The 16,485-nt window shown below is 48.1% G+C and overlaps 1 protein-coding gene across 2 annotated transcripts in view; it reads left to right on the top strand.

Annotated features, from left to right (window-relative positions):
- HIVEP3 (HIVEP zinc finger 3) overlaps positions 1 to 16,485 on the top strand; it is a 503,450-nt gene that overhangs the window by 151,604 nt on the left and 335,361 nt on the right. The window contains exon 3 of one of the 2 annotated variants that reach the window (XR_009221799.1): positions 16,220 to 16,454. The exons of the other annotated variant lie outside the window; for it this stretch is intronic. The gene's annotated coding sequence lies outside the window, so the exon portion shown is untranslated. The remainder of the gene's footprint in view (positions 1 to 16,219; positions 16,455 to 16,485) is intronic. 2 annotated transcript variants of the gene reach the window in all.

The following is a 16,485-nucleotide window of genomic DNA, read 5'->3' as shown; positions in this document are numbered from 1 at the left end:
TCTTGTCCAGCTCTTTGAATGATCTGTGAACGACCTTTAGCACATCAGGGCCTCTGTGCTCTGGTGCTGCTGACTGTATGGGCGTGGTTTGTGGAGGAAAGAGACCAGAGGAGACCAGCCTCATGCTCCTCTGAGTGCCTGATGGGCCAGCTGTGATCCTTGGAAAAATACCCGGCACACCAGAGGTCAGCCAAGGTCACAGAGACACCCATCCAAGAGAAGGCTGATTTGGAGAAGAGAGGGTAGAGGGGAGGAGGAAAGAAAGGAAGAGGTAGGGGACAGGGGTTACCTTGTTGAGCCTACTTGACCTTCTACTCCAGGCAAGGCAGGCTGGTTCTTGGTCCAGCCACAGCACATCCCATAGGGAGCAGCCAGGTTCACCGTGACTCCTTGGCAAGCAGCCTGCTGTCGAGAGCAGTTTGCCCTACATGTAGAGGCCGGGAGGCAGGCCAGGCAGCAGCCAGCCTGGGGTTGACCCTGAGCTGCAGGTCGGCCTGGCCTCTTTGGCTTCCAGTTCTGGCTGAAGAGGGGAGGGTCTTCTGCTCCTACTGTTGCTGACACAGTGGTAGCAGCGGTTTTCACCACGATCCCCATTTCCAGGGGCTTGGGGGAAGAACCAGCTTCTGAGGAGCTGTGGCCTGGGCAGAGAAGCTAGGGCCTGGCCCCCATCCTACAGACATGTCCAACCCCCTCCCTCCCAGTCCACAGCCCGCAGACCGAGGCATCTGCATCCCACACTTTGAGAACTGCCCGTGTAATCGAGACTGAAGATTCCTAGAAAGTCGGCCTTGGATCCACTCCGGGTGGTGAACTTCGACTCAGCTGGATAGTTATCCCTCTCTCCGTTTGTTCATGGACAGCAGGATGAGACACCAGCTGCGGTGACAGTAGGGGGAGGAAAGGCACAAAGGGGCTCAGATTTTGATGCTCTTTCCTACCATAAAAGCCGTGTTAGTTGAACTGTCAACTCCTTTGGGCCCGTTTGTGAGCTCAAAGCTTCGTGTTGTGTTTTGTTTTTTGCCCAGTCCTGAAGCTACCTGCAGCGGACGAGTGGTGCTAACCTTGGAACTAGCCCCAGTGAAAGCTCCTGCTGCCCCTCCTCCTTCTTGCCGTAGCTCTAAATTCTAGTCTTGAAGACTTTTTCTTATAACATAGCAAATGTAATGTCCTGCCAACTAGTTAAACCTGATTTTACTCCTACCTAACAATTCACAAACTGACTCCAAACCTAGAGTTCCCTGGTCATTTCTTACTTTGCTTTAAAATAATTCCCATCTCTACAAAGTACAATCCAGACAATTTCCCGAAATCACATCAACAGGGGCCATAGCACCCAGAATTGCCCTTGTTTAAAGACAATTGGAGGAGACAGTTGGGATATGACAACTCCCCAGAGCATCCTCTGAGGGCAGGGGCCAGCTGTCAGGTGCTGGCTGCACTCTGTGAGGCCTCAGGATTTGGGGTTCCAGCACAGCTCCTGCTACCACCGCTGCCTGAGGGGTTGTAGGCAGAGGGCTTTTGACAGGAGTGCTGCAAGGTGGGTCTGCCTCACTGGTGGTGCCCCTTGGTAGTGCCCAGTCTCCTCTCTGTCCCCGTAATTCCTCTCCTCTTTGCCCCTAATCTTCATTTAGCCCCAGATGCTGTTATAGTTCTGACTAAAAGCTGGCATCAAGGAGGATATGAGCCAGGGTTTTAATTTCCCTGGGTACCAAGGAGAGAGTGGATTAAAAAAATGGATCCCAGTATCTAAATTGAAAAGATGCTTGAGTTAACCCCTAGTGGGGGCAAGTCCAGTGATGGGAAAGTTTGTGCACCTTATGACAGTTCCCTTCCCTTTCACTATTTAACTGTTTCTGCCTCAAAAACTGGCAGGAAGCACAGTGCTCTCATTAATCTCTGCAAGACTTCTCTGGGAACCCAGATTAAGTAGCTTTGTGAAGAGAATCTGCTTATCAAAATACTGATGAATGGGCTAGGTCAAGGGTGATCATCAGAAGGCGGCCAGTGCTGCAGCATAAACCCCTTGGATTAGAGTGAGTTGCTCTGTCTTTACGCCTCTTTTAGCTGCTAAAGCAATTTGCCATCTGGGTCTGATGCTCCTTTGATAGTCTTTCTTATCCAGAGTTTTTCCGTGGGCCAGGTACCAGTCAGCTGTGTCACTGGGTAGCTGCTATCAAGACATTGCCTGTGACTCCCTTTCCATCCTGACAGAAGAAGTTGCTCCACTCTGTATATCCAGTGGTTCTCCCCATGTCTCAAAGCCCCTCTGAGAAGAGAAGCAGTGAGGCAGAGAGAAACAGTAAGAAGTCACACCACTTTTCTAGATCTTTGTTTTCGTATCCACAAGAAGTGGGAGGGGGGCAATGACTGACTGAGTCTCGTATCCTCTAAGTCTTTGCAACCATCCAGCTCTGTGCATGCTGCATGCACCCAAGTGTGAGCCATTTCTCCCCTCTCCTCCCCTCCAGGAAGTACCCTGCTCCTGCTGCCTACCCAGGGTGCCACAAACCCACAGGGAGTTTGGAAGGAAGAGAAGAAAACTGTATGCCCCAGTCTGGAGGCCACTGGGGGATCTCTAGTGGAGGAGCTTAGAGAAGCTGTGGGGGCAGGTGACACTGCAAAGCGAGTGATTGTTGGCCACTTCTTTTGATGTGGGGAATGGTATCTTCACCTCTCTCCAAATTTGGTTCCAGGATGGATGGTTTGGGGGTAATTTTCTGTGTGGCTGTTCCCACTGAGAAATTCTTCCTAGCCTCTATCAAAGATCATGGCCCTTCTTAATCTGGATGTGCTGCCCATTTCCTGCCACAGTCAGCTCTTACAATTGTAAATTTTAGAGCCAAGTAGACACTTAGAGGCTGGCTTCTTAGTTTCATCTTGAAAGATAGGGAGCCTTGGACTACAAAAGATTAAATGACTCGTCCAAGGTCACACCTTCAATTAATTGGCAGAGCCAGAATTACTGGGGTCTAACTTATATGCAGTGAAATGCACAGATCAGTTTTGACAGATTCATGCACGTGTGTAACCCACACCCCTATCAGTGAACGGAATTAGAATCATTCTCTTGGCCGCAAATGCAAAATTACTAAAAGCCTAATGGGATTCCAGCTTCCATTTAGGAAGACCTCCATCCGTCTGTTTGTCCTCATTTCCTGAAGCAGCACATGCCATCACCCCTTTGCCTTTCTCTTTTGTTCCATTCCCGGGACCTGGCATTGTTCTTTGAGATGGAGTTCAGATTTTCACCTGGTTTAAGCAGGGTTGTCTAGGAAACTAGAAATAATGGCAGACTCCAGGCTGTCCAGATCCAGTGATCGTTGGCTCCTTCTTCAGAGCCGCGTCATACTGGCCTTCTCTACTTTTTCTGCTACGTCGCCTGCCCTGAGGTCACTGGAATCATCCCCACGTGGCCCAGTCTGCTTTCAGCTCTCCAGCTGAAGCCAATCTGACCCTTCAGCTTACCTCACAAGGAGGAGGTGGCTGGAAGCTATAGATGCTGGGTGACATGGGGACGGGTGATCCTGTGTCTGGGAATGTGTGTGACAGGCGGAGGAGGAACGCCTGTGAAATCAAGCTTCTGTTTGACTCATCTTTGTTTTCCAGGAACTGGAGGAGGTGTGCATTTCAGACTGTTTGTGGCCATTCCGCCTTAAGCATTGCTTTTTTTTGCATTCATTGTTTCCTTCCCTCCCACTGTCATTCAGAGTCACCGCAGCACTGAGTGCTGGGCTTGGGGTCACCTCTCTGAAAGAGACCTGCTTATCTTCCGTCTGTGTCTGTGGAGCGAGAAAACTTGTCTCTACGTCAGCAAAGCTGGGTAATCATGAGACCCCTTGTCTTGAAGGATTTTTATCTGGTTCCCTTGCTTGACTCCAAAACCCAAGTCTCCTGACTTGCCTTCAATGCTCCTTTCACAACTAGCTGCCTCTCTTTGTTGCAGTCTGTGTTCCTCTGTCCTGTTGAACCTGTAGTTCATTTCCTAGACTCCCAGCATTTCTGAAGAAGTAGGAGACCAGCTCGGAGGGAATGGAAAATGTGGAGGGTCACACAGTAACGTGATGGAGAAAAATGCATGCCAGGATGTTAGCAGTGGTTTGGGGGTGGAGCAGGAGGAGGTGGTGGTGCTGGTGGGAGGGACTGAGGGAGGAGAGAGGGGAAGGGGAAAGAAAGAAATGACTCATTACTTAACACAGTGAGCTGTAAGCATGTGCATAAGTGTGAAAACAATGAAGTCCTACTTCAGCAGAAGAGAGGATTAGAAATCTGGATTTCTGAGTGTTCCTGTTCTCTGTGGCTGATCTCAACCTACGGTCCAACACACTGTTAGAGGAGTCAGGAGCGGGAGAGGCAGAAGGGCGCGCAGAACCCGCACTGTGGGTGTTTGTGTGGATAGACGCTGTTTCACTGAGGCTGGATAAAACTTCCACCATGTTTGTAATTCCCTTTAACAGAAATGACAAAGCGTCCTCTGCGGCCTCCTGCTTCTGCTCGATGCCTGCCTTTTGAATGTTTTGGCCTCTTAAGTTCTTTTTGTAAAACTGCCCTAACTATCGAAATCTGACCTCATCACTCCTTCCCGCCTCGGCTCCAGCGTGTTTCTTGACCATTTACAACCCCACCTCCACCTCACAGCCCCCACGGTGCAAATTTCAGAATTGCCTCGGACTCATCCGTAAGCCCCCTTACCGAATTCTTCTCCAAGCCCCTTAGCTGTGTGCTTTGTGGTATCTTCCAGATCTTTTTCATTCTCTCCCATTTCCAGCACCATGGTCCAACCCTGGTCACTGCCAGCCCGGGCCTGTGTAAAAGCTTTCTAGCGTTCTCATCAGCCCCAGCCTATTCCGTATCCCCACAAAAAGCTGATTCTCCTTTGATTATGTTAATCTGCTGTTTGCAAGTCTCCAACTTCTCCCGACTGCTTTTTGGATAAAGCCCAGACTTCTCTTTCTGACCTTGCTGAAATCTGGCCTCCTTCCTCCCTAGTAAATTCTCCTCGTCTCTGCCTCCCTTACACAAACCTTCCTCCTGGGGCCAGAAGTGCAGGCAGCACGCGCCGACTCCAGGTCTACCCCAGATGCCAGCTCACTTCTAATCCACTTGCTTAAACTTTCCCTACCTCCAAGGTTCAACACAGCCCATTTTCCCATAAAGGCTGTCTTGCCTTCTGAGTGTGCCGGCTGCCCTCTTGGGCCTCTAGTGGCACTCACTGCTGCCATCTCTTTTTCAGTCCTGATTTGCTGAATTGTCAGCTGCTATTGTGAGTATCATCTCCCCAGTTCAGTCATAAGCCCTTAGAGCAAGCAACTCAGCCTTGCATTTCTTTCTTATCAACTCCAGTGCTTGGCCCAGTGCAGCCTGCTCACAGGCCTCCACAAATTCTTTTGGAGTGATTAAAGTGCGCTGCTCAGGCAAGCTACAAAGTGACTTTGTATATTCACTTGTAGTGTGGTCCCTAGACTGAGGATGGAGCATGGGTTTTGTTTGGGGTCATTAGCCAGTCTGCCCATAACTGAGGGTCACATGCAGAGCCTGTGGCTCTCCCCACCCCGTGCCCCATTGAAGGGGTATGCTAAGGGGCTGGCAGTCACCACTCTCCTCCTTCTTAGTTCGGGATTTCACTCATGTTGCCGAGAACCTAGTCTTGGCTTTGCCTCAATCTGATTCCACCTCCCTCCTGGAAGATGTTCTTCTTTTTCTTTATTTTGGCTGCCAGTTTTACTGCTCTGCTGCTTTCAGGTTTGTGTACTTAAGGTGTGCCCGCAGGAAAAGTCACCAGGATTCTCACCCCACATGTGACTTCTTCCTCAGAGTAGTAATTTAAGAGATGTGAGCATTATGTTTCCAACAGCCGTTAGGCCTGTGGGACCAAACCCAGCAAGAAACTCCAACTGTGACAGCCGAAATGGGGGAGATTTTAGGGGGGGAAATTCCCTTAGTGAAAATGTAGAAGGTCCTCTGAAAACACTGCAGATCTGGCTACAGGAATCAGATACATTCAGACTCATTTCTAATCCAAGAACAGTTTATTCTCTAAGAGCAGACAACTAGCAAATCTGGATCCAGGTGTCTGCTTACTACAAGCACGGTGGAATTCTCCAAGTCCTAGCAGGCTTTTGTCCAGCTCAGGAGAAAATTGCTGTGTAAATACTTGTGGGAGAGTGGGATAAGGAGGGTGTTCTGTGTCAAATTATTGTACCAAAGCCAAGTGCAAAGCAAGGAAGAAAGTTGTACAAATATGGCTTGAGGTCAGCAGGCCACTAGCCACACGGTGGATGTCTTTGTGCTGTGTTGACTTGGAAGGTGTTTGTTGTAACAGGATTGGGTCTATGGCCCTCAAACGTTTTCCATCTTGTCAAGGGGCAGATTTAAGGAATTCCCCACTGTGGTGTGTTCTCATCTACTAGAGTCATAGCCTGTCAGGTTGACACTTTTCTTTCTGATATAACTCGGGCATCCTTGTGCAGAGGCTCCTAAAAGACATTTAGGCATCAATCCATCTTGGGAAGACATGGGGGCCACTGATATCAGAGGGTCCTCAGAGTCCAGCTATTGATTTGCATGGCTTCTTTTCTATAAGATTTGCTTACTGCCTTCATAGGTCTGAACAAGAGTTAAATAATCCCAGTGTTAGCGAGGACCGTGAACTCATCTGGCTCAACTCTTCACAAGGTAAAGAGATGCCCAATTCCATGATGTGTGACCACTGGCCCTGCCTGACCCTTCCCAGTGGTAGGGTGTTTACTTATTCTGCTGCCTCTAATTACTAAAATGGACTTCCTTTTTAAACATGAACAGGCTATCACAAGAGAAGCAATACAAATGAACAACTGTTTGACATCCCTGGTAATTAAAGAAAGGCAAACTAAAACGATGAGATGCCATTCTTTCCCCTAACAAATCGACAAAGATTTTCTCAAAGGTTAGTACTCAGTGTAGTCAAAGATTTGAGGAAATGGGCCCACACTTGTTTTTCGAGGACTGTTTTGCAATATGTGTTAAAAGGCTTAAAATCCATATATCCTTTGATTTGGCAATGCCATTTCTAGTGCTTTCTCTTAAGGAAATAATCCTGTTTGTGTGGCAAGGGTTTAGCTATAAGGATATTCCCAGTGGTGATGCTTATAATAAAACCTGAGAAGTAGCCAAGTCTCTAACAATAGGTGATTGGTTAAGTCAGTGATGCCACATCCTAAGCATTTCTTAGGAATTTTATATGAATTAACTCAGTTAATCCTCATAATACTACTATGATGTAGGCCTGTTATTTTGGCAGTTTTACAGACAAAGTAACTGAGCCATGAAGAGGGCAGGTATCTTCAGCGAGATGATGTAGGTAGCCAATGATGGAGGTGGGATGCACACCCAGGTGGTCTCTCCAGAGCCCACATTCTTAACCCATGTGCTCTACTGCCTCTCATAACAGACATGTGAAATGGAAAATATGTACTACGTGATATGTAGAATATGATCTCATTGTTGTTTAAAATATTAAAGACTGCCAGAATATACATGACATTACTTTTATAATTAGAAAAAAATTGGTTAAAAAATCTATCTTTTATATTCAGCTGAACTCTGATTTTTCTGTAGCCTTACCTATTTTTAAACTCATTCATTCACCAAGTTTTCACTGAGCTCTTCCAGTAGGCCTGCCACAGTGACAGGTGCTCTGGATCAGGCCCCTACTGATCCAGAAGACTGGCCCTGCCCACCTGGTACAGAACTGCTGTGGCATGGGGGAGACCAATGTTAAACAAGTAAACAGACACCAACAGCTGCCATTTATTGATGGCAACTGTGTGCTGGGCATTCTTCTAACTGAGGTTGATGTTTCCTATATTTCCTCTTTTAGTCCTTTACATAACTCCTTGTATAACCTTGGGCAGCATGTGGCACTAGTCCCCAAGGTCACCTAGTCAGTAGGTAGTGGGGCTAGGATTCACCTCTGGCAGGGACTCCCCAGCCTGAGCTTCAACCTCTCCAGCTCCTCCTGCTACTAACTCGTTACAGTCCAGCCACATTGGCCTTCTTTCTTGCCGCAGAACCTTTGCACTTAACATTCTCTCTGCCCGGAACACTCACTTTCCCATAAGACCTTTGCATAGCAGCTTATTCATCATGCAGCTCACAGAGACCTTCACTGACGTCCTGGTCCAATGCGGCTTTCCCTCTCACCTCCACAGTCATTCTCCATCACTTTCTATCACATCACCTTGCTTTATTTTCTTTGTGGCAATTATCACTCTCTGACATTATCTGACATTGTTTCACCCACTGGATTATAAGTTCCATGGAAAACATGATCCTTATCCTCTTGTTCACCATGATATCCCCAGTGCCTAGCACAGTCCCTGCACGTAGTAGGTGCTATAGGAGATGGGGGAAAATGAATAAATGAAGGATGATGAACACATAGCCTAGAGCAGTGGTCTCCAAAGTGAGACATCTGTGTTGGAGGCCGTGGAAGGTGAGATGAGCCACTGTGGGGCAGGAAGGAAATGAGATAATAGATTGATACATAGGTACGTAGGCACACATACATATATCATCCTTTCTGTTTTTGTGAATGGTATAATACGAGTATCATTTATAAATAAAGAAACATGCACATATGTGGGTATACTCAAATGTTTACTGCTGGGCTACATTACCAGAAACCTTGGGGATCATTGGCCTAAACGGAGAGACAGACAATAAACAGGCGGTTCCTCTGTGGTGTTACAAGCGCTCCCGACAGAGTGAGCAGAGTGCTATGGAAGCATATATGGGGTCACCTAACCTGCCTTGGAGGGTTGAATAATTGTGAAAACTTACATTTTTTAAATTGTTTTGTTAATATTAGTAATTATTGTTTTTGAAACTATCCAAACATACACAAGCTTTTATATTTTGACCGTTAAAGCAACGTAAATGACCATAGCCCTTACCGTCATTTTCCTAATAAAGGGTAAAAGAAAGGGCACTTAAGATTTCGCAGTTGACTGGTTAGAGAGGTTAATTTCCAGAGAGTTTAAATATGGCTGTCAATGACCTGTGGTTAAACATCCAGGTTGTCCTTGCTTTCTGAGCTGCAAAAATTAATCTGAAAAATAGAAAAATAAGCATGTCTTCAGACTCCGGTCTTCTGGCTAGAGAGGCAATGGGGAATCACAGCGGACGAAACTGAGCTTTGGAGTCTGATGAACTTGGACTTGAATCTCACTTTTTCCTCTTTCTTTCTGTATGACTTTGAGCAAGTCCCTTTTCTCGGATCCCTCGTCTACAAAATGAGCATATGAATGCCGGCCTCAGGGGCATCACGTTGTGAAGATGCACCAGAACAGTGAGCATGAAGGACCCAGCACTGTGCGTGGCACATTGGTGGGTCTTCCTGAATATCGATTCCTTCCTGGTTCCTCTATCTAAAGAGAAAACCCCCAGGCCGGCCCCATGGCTTAGCGGTTAAGTGCGTGCGCTCCGCTGCTGGCGGCCCAGGATCGGATCCCGGGCGCGCACCGACGCACCACTTCTCCAGCCATGCTGGGGCCACGTCCCACATACAGCAACTAGAAGGATGTGCAACTGTGACATACAACTATCTACTGGGGCTTTGGGGGGAAAATAAATAAATAAATAAATAAAATTTAAAGAGAAAACCCCATGCATTTAGGAAGGATTTAAACATACATCCTTCAGAACACCATCGAGAACGTATTTTTTCCTTTTGTACTTGATTAAACTGAGTCATGCTTAAATATATTCTTCTTTAAATGGTTTAAGTTGATTTCACATAAACCACAGCCATCCTTCCTGGGTTTAAGTTGATTTCACATAAACCACATCCATCCTTCACATAAATACATCCATCCTGTATTGACCCTTGATATTTCGACATTTTGCTGGTGATCAGGCTAACCCTCTTTTCCTCCGCAGGCTCAGGCTGGAATGATGCTGCAGCTGGATTTCTGTACAAATGACTCTTGTCCTCTGAGCATAGAGGCTTGCAGTCGGGTTGAGGCAGAGTAACAGAGAAGCCAGGACCTTGGCCTGGGAACCACCTGTGTGCAGGGAGCGAGGCCTCTCGTGGAGTAGGGGAGGAGGGCTAGGTGGCCTATTTGGAGGAGAGGCATTGGATCAGGAAGAGGAGGACTGAGTTGGGCAGAACTCAGCAGATTCCTTGGCATGCACTGCAGAAGGATTCCCTGAAGGGCTGCACAGAAAAGAAATGTGCTGTGTGCTTGGCAGGCCAGAAACCACAGAAAACCTGGCAATGCTTTTTGAGGATTTGGGAACAGAAAAGCAGACTCCCTAGGTGGTTATTTATAGAGCCGGCAGCAGTAATGATCAGTTAGAAAAAATAAATTATAACTCAGTTGAACCTGAAATAACTTTTCTTTTGCAACCCCAGGCATTCCACACGGGCTGCTTGGACACCACTCCCTCCTCTTAGGGATCCTGGAGGCTGAGGTTCCATGCCGTGCTCGCTCATGCCCTCCCCAGAGCTTCAGAGTGGTCAACAAGGCAGCACAGAGGGAGTTTCTGGCTAGAGATAGAGAGTTCTGGCTGGATGACTTCTTTCTTTTCCTCCTACACCCCCCAAATTGCAAAATTGTCCCTTCTTCCCTCCCTCCACATGTCTGTAACACGCAGCAGAGGGTGGACCTCGTCGGGAGTGTGGAATCTGTGGCACGCTGAGCCTCCAGCGTTCGCACGCCTTGTTCACATGAGTGTGTGTACACCAGCTTGTTTTCAGTGTCTGTTTTGGCTGCAGCAAGAACTTCTCAGTATAGTGCCTTCTGAGAAGCTGGTTGCTGACTCTGAGTTCACAGGCCCCTGGTATTTCATCCCCCCGTAGCCAGCAAGCAAGACCTCCACGATGTTCACACTGACAGCTTGGCAGAGGGGTCACCTTGAGCTGCCCCACCCACCACATGGCATCTCCACACTTGGGCGTCCATCCCATTTCCCCTCTCCTACCCATCTGCTCCTTCTTTTCTATTCATTCATTCGTTCGTTCATTTGCTATTCAATCAACAAGCATTTATTGAGTGTCTGTGATGTGCCAGGCACTGGTAATGCAGAAATAAACCTAGAAAACTGTTGGCACTTGAACTGGTCTGGCCTGCAGATGCATTTTATTTGGCCCACAACATAGTGTCTTAAATTTGAATTTGCTACTGACTCACAAAGACAGGGTGATTTCACAGGAGAACGCTGCTCCCTGGCTGCTCCCCCCAAAGCTGAAGTTCTCCTGATGCTGGCCCACATTCCCGTGCGGTATCATTTTCCACAAGGGCGGCTGACACTTAGGCAAAGCCAGTTCCTCTGATTCATCACAGATCCTGAGGCTCCAGTTGTCCGGCCAAGATCAAGGCAACTCCCATCCAGGTCCCATAGACAAGCCGCTTTACCCATTTGTATGACCTGCCTGGCCCTGTGTGCATTTGAGTCTGTGACCCCTGATGCTGACCCTAATCTGAGGGGTTTTTTTGTCCAGTGGGGGAGACAGAGTCATAGGTAATTTTAGTACGTGAAAAGTGCTGTGAGAAGAGTGTACTTTGGGAACATGTGGAAGGAAAAGATTGATGTTGATGAAAGGTGTCAGGGACTTCGTGGAAAAGGTGAGTTTGGAAGCAGGTTTTGAAAATGCAATGAGAATATGTCAAGATGAAGCTGTGGGGGGCACTCCAGACAAAGTGATGGATCTCTCCAGAAGCTCAGAGGGGTGAACGAGCAGAGAAGTCCAGTGGGACAGGGGTGAGGTGAACCTGAGCAGAGCTGGGAGGGAGGCCATTCTCTCTTTAGTGGGATGCTCCGTGGCCAACCCTGCCCAACCCGAAACCAGAGACCACGGGGCCCTTCATACCCGCTTCTCGCTAGTGGACATCTCTCCTCCAGCTCCTGCCCCAGACAGCTGGGTGGCCCTGTGAGCAGGTCCCGACCTGTCTGCCAAGATTTGCCTGCAGTAACAGAGTCCTGTTCCTCCCCACCTCAGCCCAGAACCCAGGGAGGCAGGGGAGGCAGAGGGAGAGGAAGCAAGAAAGGGCAAGGCAGGTCTGTCTCCAGCCTCAGAGGGCAACAGGTGGCCCTGGGCATAGGCCCAGTGAGTGAACAGGCTGAATAAGGCTCCATGGTCCCCCTACCTCTCTGACATCTTTCTCTCCTCATCCGTTGAAAGCCAGCAACCCTCAGCACGTGAATTCCCCTGGTCCTTTCCCTGGGCACGCTCACACGTTCATTATCATTTATAGGCTGATGTCCCCCAGCTGGCATTGTCAACCCAGAGCTGAGGGGTGGCGGGTGGGGACGATTCACCTTGGAGAGTTCATAGGTGCCTCAAACCCTACCAGCTTCCATCCCTTCCACACCCCACGTCCTGGCTTTGCCCTGGGCACACGCTTCACCCTTTGCCTCACTCACTTCCCTCAGCCTAGAACTCCCTTTCTCACCCTTTCTACCTGTTGAAATCCTTCCATTCTTTAAGCCTCTTGATGCGTGATGCATCCCCGAAGCTTTTTTGATTAAACCAATGACCAGCACCAATCACATCCTAACATTGCCAGAAATCTAAGAACTTGCCCATGATCCAGATACCCCAATCAATACAGCATTTCAGACCCAGAAAATCACTCAGCTACTGAAGATGACCCAGTGCAGCCCCTCACCTTATTCCCAACATGGTCCACCCTGTGTTGCTTTTCTGGCAGTGAACTTAGCAGTTCGCACTGGTCGAGATGAATTCTGAGGCCATGCACTGCTGCATGAAGACTGTGCCCAGCTGTATGTGGTTAGTAGCCAGTTGCCTGAGTGAATTGAACTCTTGGTAGAAGGGAATGAGAAGATACTCTTTGCATGCAGATTTGTCATTAAAGTTATGACTTAAGGAAGAATGGAAACAGTTTGGGAGTAACTGGGTCAGAGGAGGTGACTCTGTAACATGAGGGTAGCTTATGGCCAAGAGCCTCTTTACCTGCAGCATTAAAATTTGGTTAATGGGAAACTGGCTAATGCAGCCCACTGGTTAATGCAGGGCTGGTAAAGGAGACGTGGGAGAAGGGAAGGAGTGTAGACCCCCTTCCTCTGCAAGGATATCAAGAAGCCAGGTCCTGCTGATAAGAGGGAGCCTTGGCTACTCTGAAGTCCCCATCTCTGGGTCTCAGGGTTATCCAGAGAATTTTGGCCAGAAGTCAAGGGATCTCAGCCTGTTTTCCGCCACTTGCCTGATTCAGTCCCACTGATGGCTTCCCCATGCTCCCCTGTGGCTTCCCACAGCGGCTTCTCCTGGGCTTCCTTCTGGCTGCACCATCTGTGGCTGTTGCCACTGACAGCGATGCTGCTGGCAGCTCCACTGGGGCTGAGTGGCCAGTGCCAGCGCCCCAGGGCTGCTGCCACTGGGCTGGGTGCTTCCACGCAGCAGCCTGGGGTCTTGGGGCACCAGGTAGAACCAACAGAGGTGGCAGAGCAGGACTGGGTGGAGCTGCACACCCTGAGAAATTTCACCAATTCGGATCCCTCCAGAGGTCACATGGTCTTATTATTAATCATTTAATAGCAAGTTATAGTCTTTTACTGTTTACAGAGAATTTCCATATATGCTAACTTCCTTGATTTTAACAAGTACCCTGTGCCTTGGGTATTTTCACCATTCCTATTTTATAGATGAGGAAACTGAGGCTCAGAGAGATTTAAATGACTTGCCTAGGGTTTGAACCCAAATCTCTTAACTCTAAAACATGTCATCATTCCACCACACCTTGTTGCCTCCCAAATCCTATATCCAGGTAGAACTGACTCACCAGCATCCTTTCTATGTGAGAGGGCACCAGAGATGGGAAGTGATTCAGCACCACCCACAATCCCTGGAACTTCCTGTCTTCTCTGTCCAGTCATTGCAAATGCCAGCCTAAGGGTACATTTTCTCCTTCCACATCCTGTTGAAGCACAAGGAGTCCAACTCCTACTATTGAAAGGGAGAGAAACTGGAGGGAAAGTCTCAAGTTCTGACTTTGGGAACCATATTGGAAGAAGATGCTCCTGGTGTCTTAGGTTCTTTAATTCTTCTGTACATTCATTTGTTCATTCAACATTCAACAGATAGGTATAGAGCACCTGCTATGCACCAGACACTGTTCTAGATGTTGGGGTTATGGTGGTGAATGAGACAGGCAAAGTCCTGCCCTCTTGGAGATCCCACCCTAGTGTCATGTGGTAATAAGCAAATACATGATGAACACAATGTTTCAGACAGTGCTAGGGGCTATAAAGAAACTAGAGAAGGGTGATGGGGTAGTGAGTAGCTGGCAGGAGGTGGAAGTGAGATCTGCTTGGATCCGGTGCTCAGGAGAGACTCTTGAGGAGGAAGCACACAAGCTAAGACTTAGGTGACAGAAGGAGCCTAACATGATAAAACCGGAGAAGCAGTTTTCCAGGAAGAGGGACCAGGAAGGGCAAAGGTCCAAGTGGAAACTCAGAAGGCGATTTTAAGGAAATACTATTCTTTTTTTTGTGTGAGGGCATTCACACTATTCTTTGTGTGAGGAAGATTAGCCCTGAGCTAACATCTGTTGCCAATCCTCCTCTGTTTGCTGAGGAAGATGGGCCCCGGGCTCACATCCGTGCCCATCTTCCTCTACTTTATGTGGGACACCGCCAGAGCATGGTTTGACAAGCGGTACATCGGTGTGCCCCAGGATCTGAAGCTGTGAACCCCAGGCCACCAAAGCAGAGCAAGTGAACTTAACGCTATGCCACCTGGCTGGCCCCAAGGAAATACTGTGCTTCATGGTGGTTAGATTCTGTGTGCTGTCATCACTGGTTCGGCCACATTGTGCCTAGTGGGAGGAGTTCACCCGGGACCCTACACACGTGTCCTGGGATTTCTGTGAGAAAACCAGCTCTGAGTTCTAGGCAGTAGACTCACAGTTGAACTTGGAGAACCCAGAACTGCTTCCATCATAGGTTTACTAAGAAATGACCATGGCATGGAATGAGTGCTGCGACGTGGAGGACAGGAAGAAAAGCCTAAACTTGCCGATTGCAGAAACTCTTGACCCTTGTGACCCCGGTAATCGCCAAAGTCAGGAGGTTTCCTAAGACTCCATATTTATGATTTTCAATACTGCTTCTGGGGTTTCCAGTTTGAGTTCTGCCATTGATTATCTGTGTTTCATTGTTCCTTTGAACAAGTCACCTAACCTCTCTAAATTTAGTAATAGTATATTAAGTAAGAGAGTTAGATGAGATGAACTCTAAGGCACTTATTCTTTTTTTTAATGCCTTAAAAAGAATGCATTTATCAGCAGTTTGTTTTGTGTTGTAACCTTTTCTGTGCCTCTGCTTTGGGTGAGGGTAGAGTGCTAAGTGAAAGTGAATCATTCATAATGGTAGTGGCTCCTTAAGATAAGACAGTGCTGCTGTTGACCTCTCTTGGGGTAGACCAGTGGTTCCCAAAGTGTGGTCCCCGGACCAGCGATAGAAGCAGCACCTGGGAACTTGTTAGAAATGCCCGTTCTCAGCCTCCACCCCAGAGACCCTGAGGATGTAACCCAAAAATCTGTGTTTTAACAAGGCTTCCAGATGGTTCTGATGCATGCTAAAGTTTGAGAACCACTGGTGTAAAGTATATGCTTTAAGATTTGGAGCTACCGATGATGGATTCTTATATTTCAGTCAGTCTTGTTGGCCACAGGAAATGGCTAAGTTTGTAAGATGTTTCTCCAGCTTGGCTTGGTGAGTGGTCCTGTGGCTCTGAGGCAGGAGGAGAGCTCCTGGCCCATGCTGGGATTGGGTCCAGGCTCTTCTGGTTGGCATCATGTCCCGTCCACTGCTCCAGGCGAGTACTTGCTTAGAGGAGAGTCTTAACGAGGGCGTGCACTCTTCCTGGAGGAATGCTTGATGGAGAGCGCTGCTGGATGTGCTTCCGTGAAGGCTGGTATAATTAGAGCAGGTGGTTGGTTATGGTTAGTGTTCACACATTTTAAAAGTATGAAATGGTTCTGGGTTTATAAGTCTTTGGGAGATAGACCTGCTTGCACCTGTGTTGTGAAGATCAGTGGTGATGAAGGGTCTTGGGTCCCCAGTAAAAAGTAATCTGGTGACCCTTCTGTACACTGAATTTAGAATTCTGATCCAGTTTGGTCTCCTTGTCTAAGTGTCCACTCATAAAACTAGAATGAGGTGACCAGATGGCCCAGATCACCCAGGACTGTCCCATGTTTCCCCTTCCTGTCCCTCTCAGTCTGGTGTCTCGGATTTGGCCCTGCGTTGCCCACTTCTGTTGGAATTGTCCAGTTGAGGGACAAAAACGTCCTGACACCTTCCTGAAGAATGGGAAGAAAGGAGATTCTGGAAGCACAGATTTCAGTACCATGCTAGAGGCCAAGGAGACCGATGCCTGGAGGGATTGCTCCTACACCAACAGGAACCCTGAGGACACCTGGAGCTGGAGGCATGCAGGCCCAGGAAGGGAGAAAGTAAGTTTATTTCCCTGGTAGGGCTTAGAGA

The sequence above is a fragment of the Diceros bicornis genome, chromosome 13 (assembly GCF_020826845.1).
Source record: "Diceros bicornis minor isolate mBicDic1 chromosome 13, mDicBic1.mat.cur, whole genome shotgun sequence".
Classification (NCBI taxonomy): Eukaryota; Metazoa; Chordata; class Mammalia; order Perissodactyla; family Rhinocerotidae; genus Diceros; species Diceros bicornis.
This window is presented reverse-complemented; position numbering and strand designations above follow the sequence as displayed.